Source organism: Dipodomys spectabilis, unplaced genomic scaffold (genome assembly GCF_019054845.1).
Source record: "Dipodomys spectabilis isolate Male_0828 unplaced genomic scaffold, ASM1905484v1 ptg000234l, whole genome shotgun sequence".
Classification (NCBI taxonomy): Eukaryota; Metazoa; Chordata; class Mammalia; order Rodentia; family Heteromyidae; genus Dipodomys; species Dipodomys spectabilis.
The window spans coordinates 14,876,480-14,884,158 of NW_024870911.1; the positions used below are offsets into that span (position 1 = coordinate 14,876,480).

The following is a 7,679-nucleotide window of genomic DNA, read 5'->3' on the forward strand; positions in this document are numbered from 1 at the left end:
TTTTTTCAATCCAATGACTATATCTTATTTTTCTGTGCCCAAGAATTTTAAACCCAAAAGAAGTGTCACTAATTTTTTCTCTGATATTTGCTACCATGTCCCTATCTGAGGCAATATTTTATCTTAAAGTAGATGCACAAAGGAGTTGCCATTCAACAAAGTACTTTATGAATACAGTGTATCTTTTTTGTACTTTTTTTTATTGAAAATGCTGTACAGAGGGGGTTACAGTTAGATGAGCAAGGTAATGAGTACATTTCTTATTGAACATTGTGGCCTCCACTTTTGTTTTCCCCCACCATCCCTCCCTCCCACTTCCACAACTACAACCGCCCCCCCCCATGCCAAAGTTGTAAAGTTCATTTTCAACATAATGTTTTGTACATATCATTGTTACAATGGATCGACCTGTATCCTTATTTTGGTTTTTCCCTTCCCCTCTCCAAATTAGAGAAGTGTATATACAAGATGGAGGGCCCTAACATCAGATAAAGTGAAAACAAAGGTTATACCATGGGGAGGAACATACAAAGAAACAAAAAAAATCACATGGTACATTATAAATACATTAGAAACAATAGAAGTAAAAAGACAATTGTGTCCCTAACCTGAGGTTCATTTCACTTAACATCATCTTACATGGTCATATGTACATAGTTTTTGGCATTTTCTGCTTGTCCTACACATGTACTAGTTATTGCAAATAAGGGAAACCATGGTACCTGTTTCTTTCAGCCTGGCTTACTTCATTTAATATAATTTTTTCCAACTCTTTCCATTTCCTAACAAATGGGGCAATGCCATTCTTTCTGATGGAGGCATAGAATTCACATATATATATATATATATATATATATACATATATATATATATATATATATATATATATATATATATATATATATATATACCACATTTTCTTGATCCATTCATCTACTGAGGAGCATCTGGGTTGTGGGTTGGTTCCATAGCTTAGCTGTGGTAAATAGTGCTGTAATAAACATAGTTGTGCTGGTAGCCTTAGTATGGCGTTGTTTGTGATCAGTGGGAGCTTTATGTGGAGTCTTTTGAGGAACCTCCATACTGCTTTCCAAAGAGTTTGAACAAGTTTACACTCCAACCAGCAATTCACTAGGGTTTTCTTTTGGCCACATCCCCTCCAACATCTGTTGATATTAGAGTTCTTGATTATAGCCATTCTAACTGGGGTGAGGTGGAATCTCAATGTTGTTTTGATTTGAATTTCTTTTATGGCTAGAAAGGAAGAACATTTCTTCGTGTATCTATTGGCCATTCTTGTTTTTTCCTCTTCAGAGAAGTCTCTCTTTAAGTTTTTAGCCCACTTATTTATTGGGTAGTTGTTTTTTTGAGGATTTGTTGTTGGGGGATTTAATTTTTTGAGTTCCAGGTATATTTTAGATATGAGAACCCTTGTCCATAGTATGGCTGGTAAAGATCTTCTCCCAATCTGTGGGTTTTCTATTGATCTTGCTAGCTGTGTCCGTTGCCATGCAAAAGCTCTACACCTTCATGCAATCCCATTTGTCCAACCTTTCTTTCATTTGCTATGTTTCTGGGTCTTTATTAAGAAAATTTTGGCCTGTGCCAAGGAGACCCAGGGTTTCTCCTATTCCTTCCTGTAATGTTTTCAGGGTGTAAAAAATATGGAACACTTCATGAATTTGCATGTCATCCTTGAGCAGGGGCCATGCTAATATGTGCTGCCTAAGAGAGCACTACAGTGTATCTTGATCCACACCACTCCTTCCAACATTCTCACCCATCTCCTCCCAACTCATCCCTTCTCTCATTTTTCCTGATTGTTTTTAGAATATATATTCTACATTCTTGACTGCATTTTTGTCCCCTTCTCCTCTTCATTGGGAAGTCAAACTTTAAAATATTACAGTACCTTGCTGGGCACAAGTGGCTCGTGCCTGTAATCCTATCTACTCAGGAGGCTGAGATCTGAGCATCATGGTTCAAAGCCAACCCTGGCAGAAAAGTCCACATGAGATTCTATCTCCAATTAACTATCAAAAACTGGAAGTGGAACTGTGGCTCAAAGTGGTTGAGAGCGCTAGCCTTGATCACAAAGAGGCTCAGGTAGAGGGCCCATTACCTGACTAAGTTCAAGTCCCAGGACCAGCAAAAAAAGAAAAACTAAAGAAAATCCTCAACATACCTGTAATAAGTGCCCTATAAAATACTTTCTATGAATGATATACATGTAACTACTTCCTTAATCACATTCTTGTTTTAAATCTTTGACTAGATGTATGCTACTGCTTGTGATTTTCCCATATCTTAGCAGTCCAAATTTTTTCTTCAGTGCTACTTTTGTTTTCTGCATCAGGAATTCTGAGAATTCGACTGAATATAGATCTGTGTCCTTATTCCACTAATCTATGATTCAAATATTTTTAAGAGTTCCTATGCCCCAAGTAACAGAACAATCAATCAGGCTACAGTTTCTTAATGGAAAGCATATCTACTTATCAATAATACATCCTATGTATCATCCCCAGGAGACTACTATTAGCTGCTTATATCTGAGAGCCTGACTTGGCCTTCCCCTTTGGAATGTTTTCTTCCAACCTATAATTCCACATGGGTAACTATTCTGGTGTCATGATATTTGTGGGAGTATAAATCTGGTGTGTATTTTCATACATTTGGATTTAACTAATGAATTTGAGCGATGGAAAAATGAAAACATAAGAAAATGGATGGCAATAAATCAGTCATGGGCCACCATATACTGACCTAAAGAGGATAGTAACATCCAAAAATACAGCAGCAGGACCACATGCATGCATGGAATCAGATTTTAGACAATATGTCCCACAGATGCAGAATATCTGGAATCAACATGTGCGACCCACTTATTGTTTTATTTTTTCACACTTAATTTGAATTGTCTACTTTCTCCCATCTCAGGGGTAAGGAAGGTGATACAGTGGTAACCCTGTGAGCACTTTTTGGCAACCCAGTGAGCACAGAGTGACATTCTGCGGTATTAAGTGTGATGGTTTTGCAATTGGGAGTGTGGTTTGCTGAGGGCCTCTGTGACACTGTGCATTATATCAGCTTGTTCCCCAAGATGCTGTAAAATTAATACTCTTCTCACACAGACATCTGGACACCCAGGCCAATTGGTGTGAGCATTGCATTTTAAAATATTATTCAGCTGTGTTATTTTTGTCTTTGCTATAAATAGAAATACAAATGAATGACAGTTTCATACTTTAAAAGTAACTTTGTTGCCTCTTCCTTTATGCATGATAAGAAATGTACTCATTACCTTGCTCATGTAATTGTAACCCCTCTGAACGGTATTTTCACAATAAAAAAAGTATTAATAGAAAAAGAAAAATAAATAAAAGTAACTTTGTATTAGTCTTTGCACATTCTTATTAAAACTTCAAAACATAAAGAAAGGACAACATAATTCTTGTTCTTTGCTTTATCTATAATGTAAAAATGCCTTTTCAATACTCCTACTGAAGAAAACAGTACTTTTACCTACACACACACACACACACACACACACACACACACACACACACACACAAATATCATCTTAGTAATCACCGATGGATCATCAAAAGGCAGATATATAATAATTTATAATTAGTATAAGGAAATTTTAAGAAAATTATTTTAGAAATAAAGAGTTTCATTAAAAAGAACAAAAGTAGTCTCTAAAGTGAATCACAGTATGTTTTTATTAAGACAAAAAGAGCTTGCAAAACACAGTTTGATAGTAAGCTCTATTTTGCTATGTAAGTAGGGTTATCTTTCTCTCAAAGGTCTTGGGTTGCTAATTTCTGTAAGCCATTTCTCTGTAATTTTTTGATATCTCACACAGGGTTAGCATTTCTAATCGGCTTTCAAGGATTTCTACTTATTTACCCAAATCATTGTCCTCGCTCAATTTTTTGCTAGAGAAATGCTACCTGTGTATTATTTAATAACAAAGCCTGCCTTTGAATCAATACATAGGATTTTAAAAAGCAAATTACATCTTATTTATCTCAAGTGAAAAGTTGAGCAATACCCTAGATGTTCATGTTTCCAAATCAGTACAAACTTCAATCCTCACATGCATATGCTGAATGACAGATGCTTCCCATAGGCCTCTTTGGATGAAAACTTGATCTATTTTTCTACTGTAAAAAAATCAGTCCTGAACATAATAAATGCCAGGTTTTTTCATAAAGGATCAGAATACCTTGAAAACTGTAAAGGGCGTGGGGGGCGGGGTGGGTGATGGTGGTGGTGGTGGTGGTGGTGGTAATCCATTTAACCAATTTAAAGTCTAATAGTCACTACATTGTCCTTAACACGAACTAAAACTATAATATTGAAAATCTGATTTTAATTTTTAAAAATAGAAACAAATTAATAGAAGTCCTACCTAAAAGCAGATTAATAACAATTTCTTATTTAGCACTTACTATTGTCTATATAATACTGGGTACACAGAATATTTACAAATACTAGTACATTAGTTGCTCTGTTGTTGTTGTTTATTTCTTTTTCTTTTTCACAATGGTGCTAAACAAAAACCAAAAGACCCAGTGCAGGGGTCTAGGAATGGGAGTAGAATATAACAAAGAAAGCAGGTTGGATCTCTGGGGATGAAAGTAGGGAAGAGAAATATAGAAAGTTAAAGAGCAGAATCAGAAACGGTGAGTATGTGAAACTCCTTTGAGGTCCCTGAAACTCAACAATAAGAGAATGGCCCAAATCTTTTATGAAGGAAATGCTGGCAATAGTTGAGAAGTGTTTTTGTTGTTGATTTTTGTAAAATAGTATCTTATTTTATTACAAAGGTGATGTACAGAGGGGTTACAGTTGCAAAAGGTAATGAGTACATTTCTGGTTGAACAGTGTTATTCCCTCTCATTTTCTTCCACTTTTCCACTCTCCCAGCTACAACCTCCCTGCAAGTTGTCAAGTTCATTTCCAACATAGTGTCTTATGAGTACCGCTGTTGCACTGGTTCACCCCTTGTCCTTTGTCTTACCATTTTGTTATTCCCCTTCCCTTCCCCAAATCAGATGAATGTATATACAAGACATGGGATACCAAAGAAAGTGGAACTATATTACACAGAGCAAAAATTCCCTTATTAACTGATGATCAGAGAACAGCAAAGTAGGTAGTAGAGAAGCAAAATACAAAGGAGAACAACATAGATGGAGACAGCTTTGCGGCACAACCAGGTTTCTTGATGCAATACTTCACAGAGGAAGATGAGTTTTCCCACAGCACCAACAGATTCATTTAGGGCAAAGAGAGGAAGGCCGTAAAGGCTCAAACACTTAGAAAATCTTGCTCTATCAATAATAACAGACCACCCAATGGGAAATTCTAAGGCATTCTATAGCTCTAATTTGTATGCCTCTTTATTTTGCTCAAGTAAATAAACACTGGTCATATAACAAAGTCAACAGTCAGGGGAAACAAGACAAGCAGAGCAAAAAATGTATTCCTCTTATTCTCTCTCTGGCTACTCATTTTTACCCACTAGAGAAACTATTGTCAAATGCTAATAAGTTTTTCCAGAAAATACACAACTATTTCAACCTTATTTATGTTTCCTCTACAATTACAGCAACCCCAAATACTTCTCTGTACCTTATGTTTACACTTGATAATATAGCTTGGTGGTCCTTCACAAGTGCTTTTAAGGCAGTGCCTCATTATTTGTAATGGGCTTGTAGGTTCTATGGCACTGATGCTCTTGATTTACTTTACAAACACCTATTGACATACATTCAGATGCACAATTTCCTTTCTGTACTATATATATGCAGGATGACCTTGTATTTGTCATTCTTAGTGTTATGATTCATAGAAGTTATAACACATTGGACTATTGGTTGTAAAGTACTCCTTTTCTCAAACTCTGTGTTCTCAGGTACTTCACTACCATACTGACTTTGGTCTTGATCACATGACTCGTTCAAACTAATGAGAAGTGATAGTACATTATCACATTTGATTCCTGAGCTGAGGTCAAACAAAACCTAGCAGAATCCCTTTCTACCCTTTATATATATTTCATAGGAGGATCATCACTCTGCTTTTTCAGACAGAGCCTTGTAACAAAGTCTCAGGGATCTATATGAAGTTGGTCTAATATTTACAATCTGTCCTTGCCCTCCCAAGCCTCTGTGACATTCAGCCAACTTTAACCAAACCACAGCTGTCCTGTGTATCAATCAGCATGACATCGAAGTATGTTGTCAATTACTAAGATCCAGCCCAAAGAAGGAAGACTGTTATATAGCATTGTACCAGAAATATTGAATGTATGTTCCCGCTTGTAACTGTTATAGTAAGGTCCTTACCTACAGCTTCAGTCACTAAAACACATCATCAAAATGCTTAGCCTCTTCTGTGTCAAAGCATCCTTATCTTAGTTTTTTATATTACACTTAAGATGGGTAAGGACGATTTTATCTTTTTTCCCAAACTGAAGCCTATGTTTTCTTCTCTATGAAATGTCTATATTTTTGTAAAGTATGAATTCTTCAGAGAGCCATAGCCAAATCCAGATGGTTTGACAAAGTGTACTCTTCAAAGACATGCCTCCAGTGACCTACTTACTCCCATTAGATCCCACCTCTTAATACTCCATTCAGCTACAAGCTCATCAGTGGACTAATCCATTGATGAAATTAGCATGCTCAGAGTCCAGTCACCTGCCATAGTTCCATCATCTCAGGACCAACTTAAGCTTCAGTGCAAGAATCTTTCCTAGGAGCACTCCAAACCACAGATCTTATAGTTTACAGTGAGATCTCATATGAATGTCCTGCTTTTTTTTTTTATCAAGACAGTAAAGAGGGAAGGTTCAGATCTAGTGAATCGTAAATGAGTAATGGGTTCCTCCTGTTTCAGAGTTTCCTCTTTCTTTATTAGGGAGAAATCCAAAGAGTTGTGACAAGGATCAAAAGGAGAAATAGTGACAACAAATGTGGCGACATAGATCCTGATCCACGGTACTTCTAAACTGATTTGTTGACTGCTAATTTATTTGTGCAACTACTTAAATATAATAAAAATTTAATGTTTTACAAAAGAACAGCCATAGCAGATTAGGGAGAAACAAGAGGCAAGCAGAGAAAGATGATCGTCCTTCAGTATAAGTGGTTTGTTTGGTTCCGAGGAATCTTCCTGAAAAATCCGTAACACTTTAGATCTTCCTTCCTGAGAAAGAAAAAATGAGTATTCCTCAGATTCTGTCTTCTACTAACCTAAATTTTTCCCATGTGGAATTAAGTACAACTTTTGGAGGTACATGCTTAAGTCCTGAGTTCCCACAAAGGAATTATCTACAATAGAGCTTTCAATCTGGAGTCAGAGGCAAGAAGTTTGAGAAAACTTGGCTTTATAATATAATGACTAAGTTAGATTAATCAGAGCCCACGCTGATGTTATTAGTACAGCAACAACAGGAAGAAAGGACAAGTGAGTAACAGAAGATGTGAAGAGATGTTTGCTAGAATTTGATATAGTCCATACTTTGGACCATTCAGATTACTCATGCCCTCCATTACTGTTAGTTATCCATCCCTGTGACAAACAAAGGAAGAAAATTATCCTCCCAAAAGTCCTTTCCCATCTTGATCCTTTTATTCATCTCAGACCAACAGACAAGGCAT

At 36.4% G+C, this 7,679-nt stretch overlaps 1 pseudogene; it reads right to left on the bottom strand.

Annotated features, from left to right (window-relative positions):
• Positions 1-1,658: 1,658 nt before the first annotated feature.
• On the bottom strand, positions 1,659-1,718 carry LOC122124430 (annotated as a pseudogene).
• Between the last annotated feature and the right edge of the window lie 5,961 nt (positions 1,719-7,679).